The sequence below is a fragment of the Pteropus medius genome, unplaced genomic scaffold (genome assembly GCF_902729225.1).
Source record: "Pteropus medius unplaced genomic scaffold, Ma_sr-lr_union100, whole genome shotgun sequence".
NCBI classification, from domain to species: domain Eukaryota; kingdom Metazoa; phylum Chordata; class Mammalia; order Chiroptera; family Pteropodidae; genus Pteropus; species Pteropus medius.
In genome coordinates, this window is record NW_024354499.1 from 7,984,801 (window position 1) to 8,011,987 (window position 27,187).

Below are 27,187 nucleotides of genomic sequence, written 5' to 3' on the forward strand. Positions count from 1 at the left end.
TAAAATATAAGAGAAAAGTTCAAACAAAGGAATCACTCTGTGAATTTGTCTTTTCATAAAAAAAGATTATAAAATCTGAAGAATACTGTAAAATAGCTCTTCTGTATTCTTAGTATTCAATGGCATACTTTTCTATGAAAGTAGAGCAATTATTAAATAATGAGAAATAAAGTTTAGCGAGAAGATGCATAATGGAAAATAAAAAAGTAATCCTTGCATTTTTAAAGGTAACCTGATAGTAAGCCACAAATAAGTAACTGTAAAAAACAAACCAGTGCATTTGAGGATAGAAGTTTATGAGCAATTAGAAGCTAAAAATAAAAAGATGAAAGTGATAAGAGGAAAAAAGTGACATGTATAGAACAGATACTAGAGGTATAAAACATGGAGATGATAAATTCCAAGGGAGAGAATAAAATAGAGGAATTATGATAATTTAACCAAAGTAGTGATAGCGTAATATGATCATGTGTTAAAAAAATTCTTATGGTCAATTGAAATAAATACAAAATTACTAGCATCTGATTTTATCTAAGTTTTTAAAAATATACATAATTTCTTAAGTTAAAATGCAAGAAACACTTGGAAGGTACTAATGTTGGCAGTGGGGGCAATTAGATAGGCAAATTAAGATGTTAAAAGTCACTGTGCCCTCACTAATTTTAGACCCATGATGTTTTGAGGTAAAATATCGTGACCTGTAAATCTAGGTCCACAAAGCTGAGATGTGCAAAAATACAACTATATTTCTAACACTAACTTTAATATCTGACTTGGAACCCCAGTTTTATTCTTAGGAGTCATATTCATCTAGTTATTCCCAGGTAAATTAAGGCCAGTTAATTCTCGCTAAGATAATATTTATAAACTTGTTCCATTTCAAATAAAACCCCATATTTGAGTCCCCTGGCTCTCTTCCTCAGGTCGCCTCTGACTGTACAAGTAATTTATAGTTTATGATAGACTGTGCCTGTATTTTTTATTGGAGTGTGTCATATTTGTTAATATATATATATTTTAGTGTAGACCAGGGGTTGGCCGACTTTTACTGTGAAAGACCACAGTAAATATTTTAGACTTCATGGGCCATATGGTTTTATTGCAATAATTCAACTCTGTCATTGTAGCATAAAAGTGACCACAGATGATACTTAAATAAATAAACATGACTATATTCCATTAAGTCTTTATTCATCAAATCAGGAGGCAGGCTTGATTGATGAATACTGAAAATTATAACAACATACCAATGTTTAAAAAATCATTTTCATAAAAAATGCCTGTTCTTCTAACCCATTTATAGAAGTTCTTGAAGTTTCTGGATTAGTATTAAAATCACAAAACAGCAACAAACTTGCAGCAAATAAATATCATTTTGAAATTTTATTTAATGTTCAGAGTTTTTCACTTGAGGTGCAATCAAATGATAATATTGTACTTTCTGTCAGTTCATATTTAGAGTAAATCTATGTACAACCGTATGCCAACCTGGGGTAAATTCCTTCATATAATTCAGAATTTCACTTCTTTAGACCACTAATTTTAATTTTTGTCTTGGAATTAAATACATCTGAATATGCATAGCACATAAGCCATACAAGTGTGGGACACAAAGACTTGTCCTTATCCAAAAACGTAAATGGAAAAAAGCATTTAGAATAAATGAGACTGGCCAAAAATTGAAGAGAAGAAGGGTGTAAAAATGTAGAAGAACCTGAAATCATTATGTCATCATTCTTGATGGTCTAGTTAAGAGCCATTTTCTTAATAACAGCCTACCTTACATGATAGAGGCTAAAACTGCCACCTTCTCAATTAGCTAAAGGTAGGAATGGCTCTGTGACCTATGACCTGATTCTGACCAAAGAAAATTAAATTATCTTTAGGAGGAATTCTGGGTTAGATTTCCCTATGTGGTAAGAAGAGACATGAGTGAGAATGATGCCCTCATTGCCTCACACTTTTGACACCAACTTTTAGCTTAAGTGGCTTCAAGGCCATACTCAAGCTTGATCATTAGCTACAAGGACTCACAGGACTCAGAAAAACTGTTAACTCAGAGCTATGATTTCTTACAGCAAAATGGTATAGATAAAAATCAACAAAATTTAGAAGAAACCAGGTACAAGCTTCTAGGTATCCTTTCCCAGGAGAGTCACACCGACAGGCTTAATTCTCCCAGCAATAATGTGTGGTACATATGTAAAGTGTTGCCAACCAGGGCAGCTCATCAAGCCTTTAATATCCAGGTTTATTTTGAGGGAAGGAGAGGGCAGTGGAATTAATCACATAAGCATGCAGCACCTCTGTGACTGATCTCAGCCATTCATACTCCAACCCCCCAGCACAAAAAAGCAGGCATTCATTAAGGCCTACATATCATCATTCATTGCAGGCTTTGAGTGATCCAGGCCTTCTGAGTTAGTCCTTTCCTGCACACTTTGAGGACAGCTGTGTGAGGACATGATGTTTGGAGCTGTAGTCTCCATCCTATGACTCAAGAGAAAAGTTGAGAGAACGATGGAAGTTGATAAGAGCCGTGATATTTTTGAACTTCTAATTTACCACCTTGAAACCACTTTTTTTGCGAACGCCTTGTCATGTGAAATATGTTCTTAAACACTGTTCTAAAGCTATTTTATTTGACTATTCTCTTTGGTTCAGCTAAATGGGTCTTAACTGATTCAACATCCAATGCATATTACGACATATAGTAAAGTTTGTATACAGAATTGTATATAGAAGGTATATAGAATTGGGCCTTAGAATGAATGTTGATATGAAGAAAAGTCTGTCTTGTCATTTTCTGGTCCTCTGTCCAGTGATAAATAGATGCAATAACTACAATATCACCCTGGCTACAATTCTAAGAAATTCTCATAATATTTTAATTATTTATATTTTCTTGAAATGTTATTTACTTCCACTAAACTAAGCCAGCATTTTGCATAATGAACTCTCAATAAATTTATTTAATGTTCAATTTGACTTTCAGTTAGATACTTTCCAATCAGATTTGCCCACATAACTCTTTCAAAAAAACAATTTGAGATCTTTTTCTGGCACCTGCAGATAATAAAAATCACTTTGCAGGATATATTTATGGCATCGTAGACTTGATAGAATGGTTGGTTTGTAGCCATTCCACATTTTCTATCTTCTTCTTCTTCCTTTTATATAGAAATAAAAATGTTTTTCCCCAAAAGAATAAACTTTGATGTAACCCACTGTTAGTTTCAGATAAGCTGCTTTAAATCCTAGCTTTTCATAAATTCCATTAACAATACTGGGAGTTCTTCAGCACAATTTTAGATTATAGACACCTCTTTTATAATCTCCAGGCTTGAATGCCTAGTTTTGAATAAAGGTTTAGTTTCCCATAGAATTCTGGAGGTTTTGCACTTGTGTGAAAGAATGACAGTGAGGTTTTAGTAAATTGTTTTAGAACCTAGAGAGGACTTCATTTTTATACCTGTCACACTAGGTGATATGTAGGCCTTAATGACATTCAAAAGTTGTCAATTTGATTTATTTGTAATTTGAGAGACTCTGCTGGTAGCTATTTGGAGCTGGTTTTTTGGTTTAGAGGTGTTTTCTTGTGTGTCTAAACAGAGTGATGCAAAAACAACAAAAAATATGGTATGTAAAATGAAGCACATCCTCTAGCCCATGGTAGAATCCCAATAAATGGTTTTTGTCTTTCACTTCATTTGTCAAAACACTATTATTCTAGGTAATATCTCTACCACATTTTAATTAATTTATATATTTGAAACATTTTATTCCTATTCCTTCTTTGTTTTCAATTTCAGTAATTATTATTTTTTTTATGTTTTAGAATAGTTTTAATTTATAGAAGTTGTAAAGATAGTACAGAGTTCCTATATAGTCTTCACCCCATTTCCCCCATTTTAACCACTGTTTATCAGCATGCTATATTTTATCAAACTAAGAAGTCAGCCTTGATATATTATATTAACTAAACTCTATGCTTTACTCAAGTTTCACTAATTTTCAACTAATGTTCTTTTTCTGTTACAGGATCCTATTCAAAATATCACATTAAATTGTGTCATCATATCTCCTTAGCTTCTTTGCTCTGACAGTTTCTCAGACTTTGCTTATTTTTGGTGACTTGACTGTTTTGAGGAGCACTGGTCAGACATTTTGTATAATATTGCTGAATTTGGATTTATCTTTTGTTTTTTCCTTATGGTTAGACTGGGGCCATGGGTTTCTGAAAGAAAGACCACAAAGGTGAAGTTATCTTCTCAGTACATCATATCAACTGTACACACTATTAAGATAACTATCACTAATGACATTAATCTTGATCGCCTTCACCTGGCAAAAGTAACGTTTACCAGATTTCTCCACTGTAGTTATTTTTCTTCCTTTTTTCACACTCTGTTCTGTGAAAGCAAGTCATTAAGCACAGTCCATACTCAAGTATTGGGGAATTAAGCTTCATCTCCTACAGCAAGAAATATCTATATAAATAATTTGGAATTCTTTTGTATGATAAATTTGTCTCTTTCTCCTATTTATTTATTTATTTATTTATTTATTTATTTATTTATTTAGTCTTGTAGTCATATCATCTGGATATTATAGGTTATATTACTCACATTTTGTTACTCAAATTGTTCCAGCTTTGTCAATTGGCTTTTAATGTTGGCTCCTATGTCCCTTTAACATGTCTCCATTGGTTTTGAGCACTTTCTTACTTTCTGGCTCTACAAAATGTTCTATACTCATCTTGTATATTTTTGCCCCAGCCTTGGAATCAGCCATTTCTCCAAGGAGACTTGGGTACTTTTATTGAGAATGATATTACAAACTAAGATCTGGGTGCTCCCTGCACTCATAGCTACTGGGATCATCTTTATTTTTGTTCTGCACAATTTCAAACATATACATAAGTGCAAAAATTATTGACTCTCTCAAAGCCTTTCACTCAGTTACCAACATAGGCAAATCTTGTTTTCTCTAACCCTCTACTCGCTTCTTCCATGTGCTCCGCATGCCCCACTGTAATTGTATCTCTCATTTAAAAAAGATTTTTTAAAAACTTTGTTTTTATTTTTTAACATAACCACAACGGCATCATCAAACTTAAAAAGAAAAAAAAAAGATTTTGTAATATCATCCAAACTACAGTTAGCATTTAAATTTTGTTGATTAGCTCACATTTTAAAAGTTTGTTACCTCCTAAGTTTATTTAAAATTTTAAAACATCTGGGAATTTTATAGTAGCCTTAGTCACAAGTAGGCAGAGGATTACACTGCCAGTCAGTTGCTTAAATTATCCAACCACCAGTTTATCTCTTCGGTGATTGTCAACCAACTTTTGTAAATTCTAGGTCAAGACATTAGCAGAGATTACGTGTTTCCCTAATTACAGTTGCTTCTTCTAGAGAGCAGCAGAATGTTTATGCTATATAACTCCATGACTAGTAAAACAGAAACACTGGATGCCTAGGATTATTTAGGAAATACAGAGCTGATAAAACCTGGCCACCAGATTACTAGATAGGACCTGGCTGAGGGGAAGGTAAGACCTCAGTGTTTTGTTTAGAACAGATAGTTTCGACAGCACCACACTTCACTATATAGGCACTATGTAAATATTTGTCGAATGATCATAAATGCTTTTCACTGTCTTATTCAATGGCATGTTCTTTTAGATGTATTTCTTGCAAATGGCATTTAGTTATTTGTTTTTTAAACAGTTTGGGAGTCACTGACTTCCATTATGATTTTTAAAAACAAATTCACCTTCATTTTAATAACTGATAAGCATGACTTGTTTTTGTGTTTATTCTTATATTAGTTAGCCACTGCATTGTTTTTTTCTTTGTTTTTTTTTCTAATTAGCACAAAGTTTTTCTTCTCAATCCTGCGTGTACCCATGTATTCTAGAAAGCTTTTACTATGTGTTTATTAAATTATAGTTTGTTTGACACTTTCTTTAGTCAAATCTCACTGCACGAGTATTCAACACACAATTCTCACATTTGTCTTGTTTTGATGCTATCCCCTTTCTGTATTTCACAAAGATAAGAATACTCTCATTTTACATATTTTTAGTTATTTCAGTGTTAATTTGGGTGCTAAATTAAATTAAGTATTTGGTTTCTAATCATTATGTTCAAAGAAGAATGACTTCTTGCTGTCTTTCTCACATCCCTAAATTAGACTATGCGATCTGCACATGAGGCATCTTTAGTATCATTGCACGGATTTAAAACATTTTGATACAGCTTGTTTTTACATTTTACCTGTTTGTGTTTAGTTTCCTGGTCACCTTTCTCTGGAGGAAGCACGACTGGGGAGATGTGTTGAAATTTCTTAACCATGGTGGAGCCTTGATTACCTGGGCAACATTTTACAAAATACCTCAAAAGGGAAATAGAGACAAACCCATTTATGTCTTTCTGAAAGTTTCTGTTATAGGCAAGCATTTACTTTGATAAACTCAATCGTCCCAAACACATATTTTAAAACCAAGGCAAAAATGCACATAACGGAGATCATCATGTTAATCTTAAATTAGAACTCAGGTATCTTAACTGCACCATTCTGCTTTTATAATATGTTTTTCTGAACTCTCCTCATTTGTTCCCAATGAGCTCTACATGATTATGTAGATAAACCACATATTCATCCTGTTTCTCTTTCTCGTTGGTTCATGGGAGCAATAAACACAACTTAGTGAAGAGCTGATGGCTTGAACTAAAGTGCATATGTGTATCTACCCCAAATTCTAAAGTCTATTTCAATCCTATTCAATTTAAAGGGTATGGCTAAACTTCCACTATATGCCAACTGTTTTAAGTACTGAAGGCAATAGAAAGATAAATATGTATAGTTCATGCTGCTATAAAGCTTATTTTAAAAATGTACATTAGTCCCAACACAATTGATATGTTAAAGGACAATTTGAGCATAATGCAAATTTCTCATTTGCTTATGAATGATTTCATTTGGGAGAAACACTAGCTGAATGCAGAAAACTGCACCTACCTAAACTGAGCCACCACGAAGGAATTCATATAGCACTCACATATACACAGCTCAAACATCTACCAGCTACCTCAATTCACTGCATGTGTTATGAGCCCTATTGATCCACATCTGTGTTAAAACTTTCCATCTGGTTTCATAAGGCCCTCTTTCTACCACTCCACAATAACTCACAAGTTGCAACTGTTCTGTTTTAGGCAGAATTCAAAGATGATTTTTATTGACTCATGTCCTTATATTATTCCCTGCTTTTGGGTATAATTTGTTTCTAATCAATGAAACGTGGTAGAGGAGACAGATTATCTCTCCCATGATTACGAAACATTATATAGTAAAGATGAAGGAAATTTACAGTTATAATTAAGTTCTCCAATAAGTTAGCTTTAAGTTAATCAAAAGGTAAATTATTCCAGGTGAACTTTATCCAATCATGTGAACTCTTTAAAAGAAGGCCCTTTTCAAAGAGGGTCAGAGATAAAAGAAGTCAGAGATGCTATTCTGTTGGCTGTGAAGAAGCAAACAGCCATGTTGTGTGCTGCCTATGGAGAGGGGTGGCCTCTGGGAACTGAGGGCAGAAATCCTACAATCACAAAATATTCTGCTAACAACTTGAATGAGCTTGGAAGAGAACCAGAACTTCAACAGAGATTGAAGCCTCAGCTGACACCTCGATTTCAGCCTGTGAAACCCTGAGCCGAGGAGCCTGTTATGCTGTGCCTAGATTTCTGGCCTATGGACCTTCAAGATAAAAAATGAGTGCTGTTTCAAAGCACTAAGTTTGTGGCGATTTGTTATGCAAGCAACAGAAAACTAATATATTTTCTGATGTCCACATCCCCAAACTTCAAGCCATTTTTAGGGTAGACTACCATTTTGGGGCAATATTCATTTATTTTATAAACATTTACTATGTACAAAAAGTGTACTACTGTTTTTACTAGGTTTCTATCTTTTCTTGAATGTGGCACTAACAATGTTCTTGAGTGTCGTGACCCAATCCCATTTTTCTCATGGGCCCTATGGTTTTTATGGTGCAAAATTACACAGAAGAGGGATTTTTAGGACTACATATGTCATGCTATATTAGAACTGTCTGTTCTTACAATATATTTGGAAAAAAACCCCTGTCACTAGTATTTATAATGCAGTAATCTATACAGAGTAAAACATTTTTCTAGTAGTATTCAATGTAGTTGTCATATTTATCCTCAAAGTACCTTTAATAAATAGTTTGTGAGGCCTTTAGAGATAAAATCAAGTTATTGCAAGATTGTTTTTCCCAACCTCTATATTTATAAACAACTCTAGGTGAGTCTGAGATTTTATTTGGGATAAAGAAATCTATGTCACTGCCAATCAATAACAGTACTCATTTATTCTATATTAAATTCAATAAATTTTATATATAACACATGATTCTCTGATTTACCTCTTCTAATGAAAGTCCATCATTGTCTAAATTGTTGAAGTAAGAGAGAATTAATTTACAGTTGATGTTTTCACGAATTGTTACAACTACCATGATAAAAGCACTTTCATCAAGAAAAGAGAAATTACCTCTAAACTAATAGCATTCACATACTATTACTAATCTTAAAATTCTCCAAAACCTACATCAGAAAAGTTCATGTACATGTGAAACTTCCTCTTAGTTTCACTCGGACCAAAGCAAAAGCATATGAAAATATGTCAAAATGATGAATGAAGACATAATATATTTCATCTGCTTAATTTGTTTCTGCATTCAAATTTCAAATTACTAACTATTAATAATGATTTTACTTATGACATTTGCATTTATGGTCATTTGCAGTATTTACATTTCATATGTCTGCAGTAAATCTCAATAGAGGCCTCTATCAGTGGTTATTTTATGCTTCTCCTGGAAACTGTCCCTTTGTCGTACCTACATGACCACCTGAGGCACTATCCTATTTATGTACACAGTTGATTTGCTTTGGGGTATGAACCTGTCTCATATTGAACCAATCAAATTCCTTCCCTGAAATTTTAGAACTTGAGGGAATTGAGAAATCTGTAAAGTCTTTTCCAATATAAATATTTGAAGATATAAAACTTTTTTCTTCTCGATGACCCTGATTGTGACAGGTCAGGCATAAGAGAAAATGAAGTAAATGCTGGAGCTAAACAGAGCAAAAGATGAAATGGAAAAGACTATGTGGAAGAGTTGAACTCCTGGAGCTACCACCTTTCCCATGGTTTGGTTTCCCCAAAATCATGTATTTTAAGAGTCAATATATTTATCTGTTTCCTTCACTAATTTACTTAGGGTTCCATTATGTATGACCAATGAACTCCTAATTAATATACTGTTAGAGAGATAGCAGATAAATGAACATATGTCATTTAGCTTCCTAGTTTATACCTTATGTTTCCTCAGTTTACAGATTTAGTCTAATGTTTTGGTCTTTTTCTTGAGATTTTTTTTTTTTTTTTTTTTTAGTTTCAAAGCACTGATTTCTCTCTGTCGGGTTCTGAACAGTTGGGACAGGAGGCAGTGATGCTTAGCAGGTAAAAGGGGGCAACTATCCTCTAACCCAAGCAGTAGTATTCCCTTAGCCATATGATTTATTACTTCTGAGGTGTTATTCTTAAAAAACAATTACAAGAAATTATTCAAATAAGCTGACTAATTTTATAAAACACATACCCTAATTGCCTTTCTAAATTTGAGGCTCCTGGAAGGCAGAGAATATGTCTTTCCAATTTTCTTCAGCTTTACATCAGACATGTAATAGTCACATAATAAATGTTTGTTGAATCCAATAGAAGGACAGAAGCCATGTGGATGTGGAAATTTGAGTTTGTGACAAAAGTCACACTTTAAAATCACACCTCATATCTGAAGCTTAAAATCCTTTAAAATATTGATAAAATAAAAATTCAGTGTTAATTGGAATTCTCTATTTTGACTGTCAGTTCTCTCATTTAAAACATTAAAAGTTGTATTATGTATAATTTACTGAATAACAGCAAAAGCCATTTCGAAGTGTTATGAATATGTTTAAACCAGTGCAGGACTAGAGGCTGAGATGTAAAGACTTTCAATTTTGTGGTTTTAAGATCAAATTCTGCAGTGTGCCTGTGGGCCTGACCACGATTCATGGAGGAGCTTTGAGAATTTTTGATGATTTTGAACAATCAGTGGTGAAAGATCAAAGACTGGAACATTGAGGGCAAATATGGGTCCATGCATTTTAAAGACAGTCATGCCTTAAATAATTTCAACACATAGAGTAAATCTGCTGGTGCTGGTGAGATAGGCATTCAAAGAAGTCAACTGACTTTCTCTACAAATGAACAGGAAAAGGAAACTATAGCCTAGAATAAGGACTTATTCTCTATTTTTTAAGCTAATTAAATGAACTTAATCAGTTCAATAAATAAAAATGCCTGTCAAGATCACCACTTAATTTGTGATAATTTCTCTTTAGCTTTTTACTTAACACCATGAAGAGATTAAGCAAGGACTATAAAAAAGCAAGAATATGGTGTTTTCACCTTTAACATAAAATCATATTAAATATATTTCCTATGATTGGTTCTATGTTACTGTATTTAATTTTACATAAACTTTAAAAAGTATTTTTTGCAAATATGGGCAGATGATTAAATTATAGGCCAGGTTATTAATGAGGGAGAATGTCCTCATAAAATGTGTATATACTACACATTTTAGCCTAAAGCTAAAATGGAGTAGCTCTGAATGCTTCAATGAAATAAAAACAAATTAAGCCACAGAGTTAAGGGTCAAAGAAATCAATGAAAGGAAGACAGAGGCTGTGTTTATTTTGTTTTTCTTTGTGAAGTGTTCTTATTTATTAATAGCCTCTCCTTTGCTATTCTTGCAGTTCCTTCCTAGAGAGGTGACCTGGACCCCACTCATGCTAGGAGGAGCAGCCCACTTATTAAAGACATGCACAGTCAACACCCGAGGGCCCACAGGCCACATCCAGTCTGCTCTACCACCCATCTGGCCTTGCCCATTTGTTTTTGAATTGTCTATGGCTGCTTTCATGCTACAGTGGCAAAGCTGAATGGTTGCAAGAGAGGTCTTATAGCCCACAAAGGTGGATTTGCATTTACTATCTGAATATTTACAGAAAATATTTATTGACTCACTCGATTTGGGTTTAGATGGAAGAAGTATAAACTGAGAATTTTAGGTCTGCTCTGCTCTAGTTCTTAATTTTTTCTACTTTACTTCCTTTACTATAGAGTGAGAAAGTCTAAATGTCCTGTAGACTTAAGGAAAAGTGGGAGAGTAGGCATGCTTCTAGTCTTAACCTTAAGTTAAATAACTGAGTAATGTCTTAGGCTACATGTAGTCCAGCATAATTCACCAGGGCACAGACACAGGGATTAAAACAAAACCCTTCTCACACTTATAATAAAGTAAATGTTTGCCTGGCATTCCCTCCATGTAAATTCCTCATGGATATAGTATAAGTCAGGATTCAGAGTCCAGCCACATGCTCTAGCTTCAGTAACCTAACAAAACACACTGTTTCAAAGTAAAAATCAAAGGGACTTCACATATCCTTTTTTTAACTTGTTTTCATTATGAAAAAAATAGTTGAGTGTTCTTTGTAGTAAAGCTCAAAATACATGTTAACAACAATTCGATTTTTTTTTTTTTTTAATTTGGCCTATAGCATATTTTCTTAGAACAGAATCCGTTTAAGTTAGAGAATTACCTGTGTGTTTTTACTTTGTTTTGTTTTGTTTGTTTTGTTTTGTTTTGTTTTGATTTTATTTATTATCTCTGCAGAGAGAATAGAGATCAGTACAGTTTTGACTTCAGGCTCTGTGTAATAATGGTGCAATTTCTAACAGCTAATCCTCAACAAACACATAAAACTTGTCTTAATGGGATTTTGCCTTGAGCACCATCTGTAATTAGGTAGGGGGTTACCACTGAAACTCCATTACTGTGATTTCTAGGTGCATCTCTTGGGGTCCCTTTGGCCTCTGGGCTTCCAAGCTTTACAGCATTCACTGAGCATTAGGTAAGTCTTCGCTAACGCTTAGACGTGGGCACGCGTGCGTACACACACGCACACATATCACACAGTATGGTTAATATCCAGCAGTTCTATAATTAGTAAATGTGCCTGTGCTGAAAGTTTTGTTCTTATTTTATTATTTTCTTTCTTTCTGCACATATTGGTTCTTTTGATGTAAGTACAATCCAATGTAGAGGCACAGAAGTAACCACAGATGCCACACCAGAAGTATGCTGTTGACACCATCTGCTTTCTGCAATTCTCTCTTGGTCATTGATTTCTTTGGGAGTTTTCTTCAGAATAGTTGGACAATCTTATGGCATGTTGTGTGACATATGGAGTGCTTTTTCACTAGTGACTTCAGCACGTTGTAGTAGAGAGAGCAAGGGATATGAAATCAGAGGGCCAGGTTTAGAAGTCTGGATTGTCTTCCTCACTGGACAAAGTCATTGTCCTTCCTGTCCTTAGGCTCCTAGTATGGAAAACAATGGCCAATGTTATATAGCTACTTAAGAGGTGCTGTGATGAATTGATGAGAAAACATTAAAAATTCTTGATAATGTTTTATGTAAACATAAATAAAAATTTTATTTTTCTTACAATTTTTTAATGGCAGACAACTTATTTAAAATATACAAAAGGAACCTTTTCAACCCATCCCTAGTGATATTTATACTACTTCTGTTAGCATTGTTTGAAGCTCATAGACTCTGTTTGACTTTTGTTTGAAAAATATGCCCAAATGTGTTTTATGGAAGTATCTTATCTATGTAACCCAAAGGCTATAGAATTATGGAATAAAACTAATGAGGGGGAAAGAGAAAGGGAGGGAGGGAGGAAGAGAAATAATTAAGAGAAAAAGTTTCTTTGTAAATAAAAATTAATTAAAAAACATACTGAACTTCTTTATCAATTAAAATGGAATAGGCAAAACCATTTTCTTTCTATCCCCATAATTCCTTGCCTTGGCCTTTTGTTCTGTTGTTCTTGATATTCCCACCAATGCCTTCTTTGATTCATGAGTATGGAGCAAGGTTCTCTGGGGTGCCCATAACTTATATGCCTCTCAGCTGTTCTTCCATTGATCAAGAAAATTCCTCACTGTCCTCAGAGTTGGATGGACAAAATCTAATTGTCTTGTTAGGTACATATGTTCTGTAAAGATCCATCTATCACAGCAGATTGATCAGTATGGCTTGATTTAAAGGAGGAAAGTATTAAAACCCCATTTGGAACTTAAATCGAATGCACTTTCTTCAGTCTAGATTTACCATCCATAAAGCTGGTATTTTGATACCTATCTTACTCTTATGGTAGTTTTCAAATGATTCAGAACCATTAAGTGAGGGAATTATGATTAATTAACACACTTCAAATTCTAACAATTTCAGTATCAAGATAGTTTTCATTAGATTGAGAGAAAGAAGGATGGACAGAGCAGAGAAGCTAATGGGTAAAAAAAAAAAATGACTTAAGACTCAAAAATATGTCTCCACAAGATTCTTGGCTCCAGTTTCTTTAACCTTGGAATTGACCATAACAATAATAATGCCTACTGTGTTATTCCCATTTTCCCCTTGTTTAAAATGAATTTTATTGTGTTATTCCTGTGCCTCTTTAATACTGTAAATTGACTGAGGGAGAAACAGGTATCTTGAGCCATGGGGCACACATCTAGATGTGACCTCAACCCAAGTGGCTGAATTTTGAGCTGAAAACATGAATTGACTACAACCTTGAGGTTAGTTCCTTAGGTAAAGGACAAATATGTGTATGTATGTGATGACCACCATTATTTGGGTAGTAAAAGCACCAACTGTTGAGAAATAGTTGTCATCCCTCACCAATAACTCTTATACATTTCTTTTCCTTAGTAATAGAATCTTTAACTTGTATCTGGTTCCGTAGTCACTCTATAATAAAGACATTTCCCATTTTCCTCATAACTAGGTTTTACCACTGCACTAAATTGTTACAAAAAAATGTGAGTGGAAATAATGTGCATAAGAGTATTCTTACAGGGAGGAGAAATGCATTCTCCTTTTATATTCAGTCTGTATTCTGGACCTCAGTTTTCTCCTTTGTAAATAGAAAGATATTTTCTAGATTATTATCAAAGTTCACTACCAGGTCTGAAAAGCCTATCATTCTTTGATAATCATCTAAAATCTACATCAGATAGATATAGCCAGAACAAGCCAAATTTTAAAACAGATGATGCTTATTTTTAAGTCCACAATGTCCTTCTTTTGGCTTTTTTTCTTTATGTGAAATGTCACTTCCTTTATCAAAGGAAGCTATAAGTTTTTTTCTGAGACTGGTGGTGGTGAAGGAAGCAAGTTAATTCATACTAATATGTTAGTGGCTCACTATATTAATTTCCTGGAGTATCTGCCTTTTGAGAAAAAGAAACATACACATATACATGCTATATATATATATATACACATAGTTACATTTTCTATACACACATATATATATATATACACACATGTGTTTATTTATGCACATACATAAAGAGAGGAAAATGTTTACCTTAAATTAATTTCATGATAGAACTTCACACAATCTGTTGAAGTCTATGTAGAAAAATATTTTGAGGTATGTGCATATTTTCAACTTCTCAAATCTCAATTTTTTTGATATAAAATTTTGCTAATAAGATAAATAACATTGAACACAACAGTAATTCAACTTATGATAAGTGACAAATATATCTAAACAGCATATTTTGAAAATCCATGAACTATCATCAGTTCCTTTCATCTGAATCTCATAACAAAGTAATCAGTGAGTAATCAATGAGATATGTTTTCTCAAACAATAAAGTTGTATATTATCCCATTAAATTGGTGTATAACCTGTAAATTAGCACATATTAAAACTGTTTTCCTATGTCCAAAAATAGGCATTCTTTTTATTCTTCTATTGTCATACAAATAGCTATCTATGCGAAGAGGCTGATCACTTTTCTAGTACTGCAGTGAGAATCAAATTTCACATATTTAACTATTTGGTTTAAACAAAGGAAGATAAATAGAACTGAGGGATGTAAAAGGAGAGGAGTACTTATCATTTTTTAGAATTTATAACTAAAATTATCCTCTGGTATTAATAATTGCATTCCTTCTAGGATATCACACTTTAAAATAATCATATGCAGGGTTTAATCCATTGGCGTACTAGGAATATCCATTATATTGATTGAAAGCTGCCAGATAAATCTCTCTTCAGTTACAAGGTGTTGACTGAATCAGAGATTGATGACTTAAATAAATAAAGGGGGAGAAATTTCTGAGCACAGCATTAGTGTCAGAATCAATGAATTATCCCTTCTGAGTTTTATTAGTTCACCCAGGAATACTAGTTTTAGAGGCAATCATGACATTTCTGAGAAAATTGATGAAAAATGTAACCCTTCATTCCAAATTTACATGCTTCCATTCCCTATTCTTCTGAAATATTAAAGGTAAAAGTTTTAAACATATTGACAATATTCTGCCCTATGCAGGTACTTACTTCTATGCTGAGACATAATATCCTCAAGTCAGTGGTCGAGATGTCGATAACATTTACATTGATTTACCAGTGTTCACTTTGCATCAGGACTTCAGTTTTCCAAGCAAGAGTCTACATTATGTGGAAATAGAGAACTCTACTTTAAAAAAAATCTTATGAAAATAAACTTGGATTTCTGTCTTTCAGAAATGTCACTACAATTTAATTATTTTAAATATAATAATGAGATACCCACACACACTTATATAACTTTATCATTGAGATAAACAATATTACAAGAGTTACTTTTTTACTCATACAGAGTAATAACTGTGGTAAAGGATGAAAAAGTAATTGACTTAGAGTCTGAAAATCTGCACTTCAACCCAATTACATACATAACAGTTGGGACTAGGGGCAAGCCAACTAAAATTTTGGAATCTTACATGTCCCATCTGTAAAATTCAAATTAGTGCACCTCAGATAGTTATTGCAAGACATCCATTTAGTGGTGTGTTGGTAAATGTTTAACAATCGGTTCTCCAGGCCAGAAAAAAAAAGCCCTGACTGTAGCAGTTACCATGTTGTGGAGAATAAATGTTCCCACCACAGATGGTTTCAAGGTATCAACATGTCATTGAACATGCAGTTAGAAAGAGATGCACAGAATCAGATCTCCTGTGCTGATATGAGCAAGTTCCAGCACACACTGCTCCCACCAGCAGACAGGTGATTTATAGTGTGTCTTACAAAAAGCAGATGCTGACTAAATTTTTGTTGAGTGACTGTGTGAATGATTGAATTGTATGATCATTTACTCAGATGGTAGAAACAAATAATGTATTAAATTGTTGACTAGCTTACTCTTACAAGACTGAAAAGCTACATTTATGATTTTATAATCAAAATTAAGTTCTGGAAAGTAGTTGGATATTTCCCTTATCAATACCATAACCTTAAGGAAAAAAAATAAAGATGTGACCCTAGATATAATTCTTATTTAAATATATTGATTACCAAACTTTCTAAATTCAATATTGTTTCACTAAAAATAGAAAAGAATATGAAAGTAAGAATAACATAAACAATGTGAATGGTCTCAGTGCATACTTACTAGCATTCAAGACCAGAAAAGACAAGATTAAATGGCATTGAGTAGTTAGTAACCCAAATCTAAGCAATGGAAAGCCGTTTCTTTCAGACCAGTTTGCACTTAGTGTATGATAAAACTTTGCAGTCATAGACACTCTTTTGCTGGTAAATTTCCTATTCAAAGGCACAATTAAATGCATATGAAAATATACCATAATATCAGTAGATCCATGGTGTCAGTGACAAAATGAAGTCATAAAAAGACCTTAATAAGCATAGTCTAAGAGTTGAACAGAAGATTTATAGAAGCACTGTTGGTATTTTCACTACATTGCTCAACTATGAGGGACAATTCTACATAGAACATAATGTGAAAGATGCTCCTGTTTTATAGACTAAACATTAACTTAAAAGCCTTTAGCCACATATATGATACACAAAGCAAATATATCTATGGAAGTGACCATCTGATACATGTCAAAATCTCAGTCATTTAGTGATAATAAGAAAAGAATTGAGATGGAATTTCTAGGAAGTTCTAGTGAAAGACACAGTATAAAACTTCGATAACTATTTTCCTAATATTGGTATGATGAGAAAAGGGGCACCAGAATCAGTGTGGTGGTCATTGATTTCTGATCATTGGATGGAACTCTCATTTTTCTAAACCTGAATTTCCTAATGCATCAAATAATTCTCTTTATTTCAATTTAGGCATCATGCAAGATGATAGTTTGATTTTATTGATTTTTATCAAATTACTTAATATTTTTTTTAAAAACATAACTCCAATACCACTTGAATAGTAAAGTATTGAATTAAAGCATCACTTATAGGCAATAAAAGAGTAAGGAAAACATGTTGATTTTATTTAACATTTGGGAGCTTTTAATTGGCTTTACTTCATTAATATTCTCATGAGTATCTTTTCCTCCCCAGTATTTAAAAAAAATCCAATAATGAGCCGTTCCTCTCAATTTGTATTACTTTATAAAATTATTTCTGGTAAAGACAATTTCTATTGATTGATGGCTGCATGTTTCAGTTCATTTCAACAGCTTTGATTTTTTCCCCCTAACATTCCTCAGTTATAACTCCATCTATTTGGCAAGCCCAGAGAGAATTCGAAGATTAATCTTGATGTTTTACACTAATCAAAAATACTCCATTTGGCCTCAACTGTCTGGCAAAGTTAAGCATTTGTCAGAGTATTACACTGATAATATTTTAGAAGCTGTGATAAAACTATTATGACATTTCTTAATTTCAAAAACAAAATAATATAAATTATTATAAAAATTCTATTGCAAATTATAATGTATCTTTTAGAACATTATAATTTGCAATAGAACAATTTTACTAATTTATGGGTTACATAATTTTATTATAAAAATCTTCCTCATAACTTTTTTTTTGTAGTTACATTTGGGAGATGTAATTTGACACATTATATGTTTGCATATGTGAATTAATGAGCTAGATTATAATGAGCTTCACTGAACAAAATGTATTATATTTTGAGTAACAGAATTTTTCTCATTTTCCATGATTTTAAAATTAATCAAATTTAGATTTAAAATCTAAGCATTTAAATTTTTTTTTTTTTTTTTTTTGCAGGAAGAGGTCTTAGAACAAGATTGCTATTATGAAAACATTTTTGAAAGACATTAGTCTCTTTCATAATATATCTAAAATAAATTTACTAGAAAAAGCAAATGGCAAAAATGTTTTAGATTATTCATATTTTATTTATCTATATCATAAAATGTCTCATTTTTATCATGCGTTTATTTTATTTTATTTTATTTTTTAAGTTTGTATATACTGCCCTATACTCTTACAATATTAAGAATCTGGCCTGTATCACAGAGGATCCCAGCAAGGACACTCCTGGGGGAGGAGAAAGAGCAACAGTGGATTTAGCATTTAATAGTTTGTTATTCTATGGAGCAGATATTTATAGATCCTTTAAATGTATCTATGGAGTAGATTTAGGAGTTCTGCTGGCATCAACTGTTTAAGAACAACTTTGGCATTTTTGCTCTATAGAATTATTTGTGCCACAGGTACTATGAGGATAATACAGTTCTATTTTGCTAGTAGTAGAGGGAATAGATTATCATAATGAAAACTTAGAATCAATCTAAATGTCCTGTAACAAGGGAAAAGATGAACAACATTTCTGTATTCCACCTATTCCCATTGCCACCTTTCTATCCTTACTCCCAGTAGGAATGGATTCTTTAAGCAAAATAATGCATTAAAATTAAGCCACCAAATTAACAAGAGAAATATCTTTTTTTTTTTGCCCGAGGTGTACACCTAGGATAAAGAATGTAGAGTCAGGATAAAATGGCGTTTGCAGTTTGGATGGGCCAAGGGTTTGAGACAGAACTTGAGGCTTAAGGAACGACAATAGGAAATAGGATAAGATTAATAGTGGATGAGAAGATGAAGCCAAGTGTTGGACTGAGTAACACATGCTTACAAGGGGGAAGGAAATTTAAGTGTCATCTTAAGCTAAGTCAGCTAAGAACAAAAAGCAATCATAGAGGAACAGTGAAGAAGTTTTTGTATTACCCTTTGGACTCCAAGTATATTAATAGTCAAGGAATATCATAGGGTTCTTTCTGATGAAGACTGTCATCTGGTCTATTCAAGTATTTCAGGAACATTCATACAATAGCTGCCTTATGTCAGCATAGAACTGATGTGTAAATTTGAGATGAAGAAATTCACAAAGTAAAAAATAAAAAGAAAATTATAAATTAAATTTGCTTAATAAAACATAATATTAATGAAGATGTATATTTGTGATTTACAAAAATGACTATGCCTAAAACTATACTTTCGGTATAATAAAAATCAAATTTAGTTGCAATAGATCCTCATGTAATGGAAGTTACACTTTCCACTGTTGTCATTGAATAGGTGGGCTATATACCATCTCTATTTTGCATTTATGTGTGATCGAAGAAATATTTGGAAGTGTGGTGATCTTTTGTCTTTTTATATATTTATGACATTATGAATATAGTTATCTTTTTGTCATCGGTTTATTTATTTATAAATCATAAAGTATACAAGATGTAAGGTCATTTCCATATGTAAATTTTATGCCTTTCTGGATTCCCCAAAGGTCCACTTATGAGTTTATTTCACTTTGCATTAACATTGATTTCGAATAGATTATTAGTCAATTATACTTTATATTTTATATATTTATAGGACAAACTATTAAATGTATTTAAATTTTCTTAACATGTAAATGTATCGATGCAAAAGTTTCATATGTTTATACATAGAAAATTAAGTACTTATACAGATAATATTCTTACATTTTTTTGTGTTAAAACTTTTGGCATTCTACTCATTTAGACATAAACCCAGAGGAAATGTAAGGTGAAAAACCTTCTAAATGATAAAGGTCAAAATATTCACAAATTTATATATTTTAAGCATTGGGCATAGAGCACATTTGGCCTTAATTTGCACATGTGGTTTACTGGAAATAATTTATTTGCAACCTTAAGTATAGCATCTAGTGCATAATGAGAGCACAAAAGGTATGTATAATATTATTGATCATTACAATAATAATGATAACAATAATGATAAATTTACTATTATTTTATCATTACTATCTTGTTGACGTCTATGAAGAGCTCAGGGCTTTTTTATTCTGCTCATTTCATTTTCTGATCTCCCTCTACTCTAAAGGAGAAATATTGATAACATTGAATTTTGATTAAGGATTTTGATTATATTCTAATTTTAGGTGGAGAGCTTTTAATTTTAAGATATAATACAGATCTAATATATTTAAGCCCTTTGCTTTATGGTCATTTTCTTTCTCCTTGCTGGAATATGGGGATAATCAAAGGGCCTGGAGCTTCCTGCTTTCTGAGATAGCCTCTTAAGGCCTGTGACAGATAATTTAGACCATCTCTGTACTGAATATTAAGGAAAAATATATCTCCCCCTCCTTTTTTTACTTAGACTTTTTCTTTGCCATCAAAATGGTAAGAAAGTCTTATAGATACAATACAAGAAAAGAGAAGCAGGTCTATTAGAGCATATACATGGGGCCTGTTTCTTCAACATAAATTTTTTATTTATTCTGGAGTCCAACTCTGTTTACTAGCCTCTAAGATTTAGGTCCACATGAAAACAAGGAATAAAATGTTTCTTTCTTAGTGATCTCTGTATCTACATCTCTCTGAAGAAATCTGTATTGCAATAACTGTGTTAGGATAGATTACAGGAAATGGTAGGTGTGTGTGTGATCTTCTCCAATAACCATTCCCTGAGGCCCATGGATTACAGAACTCTGTAGATAAGTTATATCTCTTTACTTACTTCAATCCATTAATGAGGAAGCTATTTGGTAGGTAATCAAAAGAAGAACAGGAACAAAAAGCAAACAAAAAACAAATATATGATATGATAAGTGACAACAGAGGAGTGACATGCCACTAAGAAAAGAGCAAGAAAATCTAAATTAGAGTAAGCTATTGATCTGTTAAGACTTATTTCTGAGGTTTGTTACAGTAAAACATAAACATTTTAGAAAATCTAGAAACTCCCCATATACCCCACTTACTAGATGAATATTCAAATTCTGAAAACTTCCACATTTATTAGAATAGAGAGTGAAATCTTTTAGCAATGTTTTAACCGATAACTTGCTACTGGGAAAATTCTGAGGATTGTACTTTCAGGGTAATTTTTGTAGCTATAAAATCTTAAAGTTTAGATTACTTAACACAATAGAAGTTTCTCCCTCAGATAACATTTCGGTGCAGGTTTTCTTAGAGATTTTGCGCTGCATGAAGATTCATGAACTCAGATTGCTTTTGTGTTGTAGCTCCACTACTTCCTACGGCCTTGGAATCCAGTATATTCGACATAAAATAAGGGAAATAAAACTTAGGTAATACATACCTATACCTTAAAAATGAGGAAAATTTCATGCATCACTTCTGTTCACATTTTACTGGTGAAAAAATAGTCATGTTGTCTTGGCAGAATGGAAGAGAAGCATGGAAATGCAGTTCCAGGCTGTATAACTCCCTCTCAGTAATATATCCATGTTATGGAAAGTAAGTAAGTGATATCCTTTTAGTAAATCAATATCTAGTGGCCTCTAATTTGCAAGAGATTATTCATAATTTTCTGCATTTTTCAGCAGATTTAGGAAAAAATATTATTTAAGGAAATTTTCCCAAATATACTTGATTGATACCATTGATTGTTATAGTAAGATGAACATGTTACAGCATTCTTATTTCAAGGTCAAGATAGGGTTGGTTCTTCAAATATTCTGGTTTTTTTGTTTTTTTGTTTGTTTGTTTGTCTTGTTTTTTTTCAGATGTGCAGATCTGAGATTATATTTGCTGTCTATATCTCAGGAAAGGAGTTCCTGAAGTGGGTATGTAAATTAGGTCTCCACTCATTCTCATCATACTGTGCTTACCTGGATATACTTCTTACCCTCCAATTTAAACCAATATCCTCATTCTAGCAAAAATCTGAGTCTTTTTTCTTTCTCTCTTCTCCTACAAGGCTAGTAAGGCAAGCTTCATACAGCATTTCAGTACCTATTGACTTCTTACCACTTTTGTTTTTGTTTTCTTCAGAATTGAGATTGATTGTTATAGCCGCTTTCAGCAACTCAAATGTTTATTTTTTTCCCTCAATTTTTGTGGCTGCAATTTTATTTGTCATTCAATGGAATTTAAGAAACAAATGAAAAATAAGGTAAGACATAATACTGGAGAAGATAAAATAAAAAGTATGGAAAATATTATTTCAGGAATGAGGCCAAAAAGGAAAGAAAGAAAAAGAAGAAAATGTTATATGATGGGCAGCATTCACTAACAGAATGCCTGTACACTATATCTTTCATACATTGAATTATATTTGATTAATTTTTAGGCAAAAAAAAAAATGTCTGTTTCTGTTAAGCACATTCTAAATGCATTCAAGTAAGAGTCAGATGATAGAGTATTAAGATTTAGAGATAATTGGTGTTTTGCCCCCTGAGGAGAATAGATTAAAGATTACATATTTCTCATACTTAAACCTCTGTGCTAACTCTTCTTTGCAATGAAAACATTCTTAAATAGAGGGATTTAGCCAGATAAAAAAAAAGTATAAATTCGTACTACAAAAATAATATGCCCAATAGGGTCAACTTAGCTTTTAATATATTTAGAATGGAAACTTGGTCAAGGAAGCAATCTCTAGGACCTAGAGATTTTTATTTTTATCAATGCACAGTAGATATAGGTTTTTAATTTTCTTGCTATATTTATACAAAAGTCTTAGTAAGAGCATGGAGAATACTAGGTACTATATATATATATATATAAATTTATGTCTTATGGCTTCTAGTTCCAAGATGAATGTATTCATAAAAAAATATGATATTTTGTAAAGTTAGGGAATTAATATTGCCAGTGATTAAGACTACATGTTACATAAGTAGTTCTAAATCACATATTATTAGTCATAAAAGATAGGTAAACTGGTCCTTCCCCTTTCACTGAAAAAGAAGTTAGGCGATACAATTTTAAAATTGTAAATATAGAGACATGAAATACCATAAAATGATAATCAGTAGATCAACTCTAGATCAGTAGTTTTTAGCTCTCTCTATATATAGAATTCCTGGAAAGCTGTTACAACTATCCCTAGATCCCCAAAACCTTAAATTCCCAAATTCAGATTTTCTTTTTCTGTGATGAGGCCAGAACATCAATATTTGTAAAAGCTTCGTTGATGATTAATATGCAGCCAGGTTTGAACATCACCTGATCAAATGATTACTTGAAAACAGTAATCATGCCATAAAGAGGTGTTTATATTTATGATCTATACTGTATCATTATAATTTATTCCTCTATCCATAATGACCAGATTCTGTTTTAACATTCTTGTGAGTTCCAGACTTCTACATTTCACTGCCTTTTAGATGACTTCAATTGTATGACTTCCAGAAATTTAATCCCCAAACACCACAATATGAATGTACTACTTTTGTTTCAAATCTACTCCTCCTCTATCATGTATTTCAATGAAAAGCACTGTAATCTATTCATTTGTTTGAGCTTTAATGTCTTTCTTGTCTTGTTCCTTTACACGGAAGCCCACACACCAAATACTTGACAGCTTCTTTCTTAAGCATCATCTTGATCTATCCACGTCTTTTCATACTTAGGAGCCATTAACTTAGTGCCATTATTCTATCTAGCCTGGATTATTCCTATAGCTTTATCACCAGTCCTCCTGATTTCTTGCCTATCAATAATTTAAATTCTATACTGAGTCACCTAAAGTAGATATGATCACATCACTCGCCAGCCTAAACTGTCAGTGTGGCCTCTGATGCCATTCATGACAGGCCCTTATTTGCCTCTTAGTTCTCATTTTTTTTTCACTCCTGTACATTCCAGTCATACTAACCTTTATTCTATTTCATGCATGCTCTTACCTCCTTTTACATGCTTACACCACTCATACTTTCCTAGCTCCTCTTCCTTCTACTACTGGCTCATACTTCCATGCCACCTCCTTCAGGCAGCCTTCCCTGGCACTCAAAGCTCATGAAATTTCTTCTTAGGGGCTCTTACAGTACTATATTTTCTCCTCATAGTGCTTACAACATTGTATTTAATTCTTTTCCTACTTGTTTATTTGTTCAAAAATACTGAAAACTGATGAGACGTAACTGTTTTGTCTCGAGTTGTGTCTCCAGTGATTACCCAATGCCTGAGAAGTAATAATAACCTAGCAGATATTTGATAAATAAATGAGCAGAGGCAAATACATTGTTTATGAGAATCAAATAGTACACCTTATCACAAAGCAAGTGTGGGTAGTTTCACCTACAGATAGGAATTTGTGGGAGCAAATAAAGCTGAAAGAAGCTTAATGTTATTGTCTTCAAATTGGTCTCAATGCACAGTCATATTTATCTACTGAAATTATTATTATGATTATAGAGTATTCAGTTAATAAACAGAGAAGTACTCTTCTAGGTGCTCCTAGAGTTTAGAAGAATGGGCAGAAAATTTATCAAAGGCCAGTAAAAAGATCTTCACAGTGAAGGAAGAGATAATCAACATCATGTATTTGTAAAGGTGCAAGTCTATTACCTGGGGTCCTTTATGAATGTTCTTCAGCTCAGGAATTAGACAGGAGATTATAAATTATGGGGTTTCTATGGAGCTTACTTGGGAGGTTGTCATAGGAGTCCAGGACTGCGACAAGAGGCCACGTAGCCTGCAGAATGTAGAAATCACCCAGTGGAGCCATTACTCAGATTTGAGGATTTCAAAACCTTAATTTAGGTTTAGGACAGGTGTGTGGTTTATCCCAGGCTGTAGTAAATAGCAGGATATTAGGATGCATAGGTTATTACAAATAAAATATAATTAACTAAAGATAATCTTACCCAGTGCAATTCTTAATGGTTTTCCTTTTATTTTATAAAAAGAAAATAGAATATGCAAGTAACTTCAACTCCAAGGAAATTGTTCATAAGATAAAGCAACTAGTATATCTAAATGACACTTTTTATGTTTTCCCAGGGAAAGTAAGATTCACTTTAATATATATTTATTGGTCTCTGAGTAACAACTTTTTTAGTGCAGAAACATTTGTTGTGAAAATGCCACCACCATAAAATGTATCATGTTTTATTTTAGCAGATTGAAAATGGCCCTATAAGGCATGGGGCAATATTGGTGAAAATGAAGAGTAAACTGCCATGGCAAATGTGCAATGTGGTTGCTGGCAGAAAGAGAATTTATGTTGTAATACAGAATATTAAATAGCTTTCCATTGAATGAGAAGCAACATTCTGATTACAAAGACATTTTAACTTAAATATCTATTAGGCAGTGAAAAAAGATCTGCATATCTGTAATGTAATCTTTTTTATAAATTTTTATAATGAACCTCAAGACAAAGAAAACAGGAAAAAATAAAACATTGACTAGTGTAAGTGGAAAACAATTTGGAGTAAAAAATGAAATACGTCAAGCAATCATATTTTGATTGATGATAAAGAGTATATATATATATACATATATATATGTTTTTTTTTTTCTCAGAAAGCACTACAGGACAGTGGGTATTTTAAATCAAAAAAGCACAACTGGTCTTTGACTTTGAATTCATTCAAGTATGCAACCATAGTGATATTTACAATTGGAAAATTGTGATAAGAAATCCATATATTCCTTTTCATGATTGCCATCTAATCAGTTTCTCTTTAAAACTAAGGGTTCCTCTTGAAAATAATAATGCTAGTTTAACTTTTAAAATTTCTACCTGAAATCTCAAAGTCGTGTTATTAAAGTGAATATTTTGCCATGTTTCATAAATGTAGGCACACTGTATCTTGTCTACATGGAAAAGTATGCCTTAGTAGTCAATTTTTTTCTTAGACTTAAATATTTTTCTAAAAGATGGTAGAAAGCTTTTCAAAGAGTAAATATTTTAAAGAAACTACAGTCTTAATCATCCTAAATGAGACTGATATACGCATATGTTTACAAGTTAAGACACTTTTTTAACTTTTGCATTATCATTATAACATTATAGAATGAGTGCTTGTGTCTTCCAAAACTCATATATTGAAACTTGTGATGGCATTTGGAGGTGGGGTCTTTGCGAGGTGATTAGGTCATAAGGGCAGATCTCTTATGAATGGGATCAGTGCCCTCATAAAAGACACCCAGACAGCTTCATCCCTTTCTACCATATGAGAACACAATGAGAAAAACGGTGGGTAGTTTTGAATAGAAAAGTGAGTTCTTCCAAGACATCAAATCTGGTGCTTTTGTCTTAGACTTCCCAGCTTCCAAAACTGTGAGCAATAATTTTTTTTCTTTATGAACTACCAATCCATGGTATTTTTGTTACAGTAGCCTGAACAGACTAAGGCATAAGTGTAAAAACAAATTCAAATGACAACAAATATATCAGAAATAGAAAAAACTATTCTTCTTTTCTTTGAAAGAACATGTCCAGTATTCTTGTATGTTTTTGGAAATAAGGCTATAGACTAGATATACAGGCAAATTAAGACTTTAGTTTTTGAAGAAATTTTAGCACTAAAGTAGTAAAAACATACACTAAAGAGTCGTATACATTGGGTAGCTGTCACTTTCTAATATTGAATGAACTTAGCAAGTAATTATTTCTGAAATAAATTTCTTTATCTTTAAAATTAGGATAATAATGTTTGTAAAGCTAGCTTCATTGAAGAAATAAATAAAACAGAATACATTAAGCCTGGCCAGTTTCAGCAACACAGTAGGCTTATAACAAATGTTAAATGCTTTGCTAACTCAAAGTAAGAATTTTATCCATAATCGTCAAAATTATACAACATGAAAAAGAGGTTAGTTTTTCCTATAAAGTTTTATTAATTTTTTTAAAAAATCACTTGAACCATCATGTAATATACGTGAATTTATTTATGTACCATTATTTAAAATATGTCCTTTTATATACAAATGAAGTACACCTGT

At 32.5% G+C, this 27,187-nt stretch overlaps 1 protein-coding gene across 3 annotated transcripts in view; it reads right to left on the minus strand.

Annotated features, from left to right (window-relative positions):
• Positions 1 to 27,187, minus strand: part of LRRTM4 (leucine rich repeat transmembrane neuronal 4) — a 644,127-nt gene that overhangs the window by 132,396 nt on the left and 484,544 nt on the right. The gene's annotated exons all lie outside the window — the stretch shown is intronic.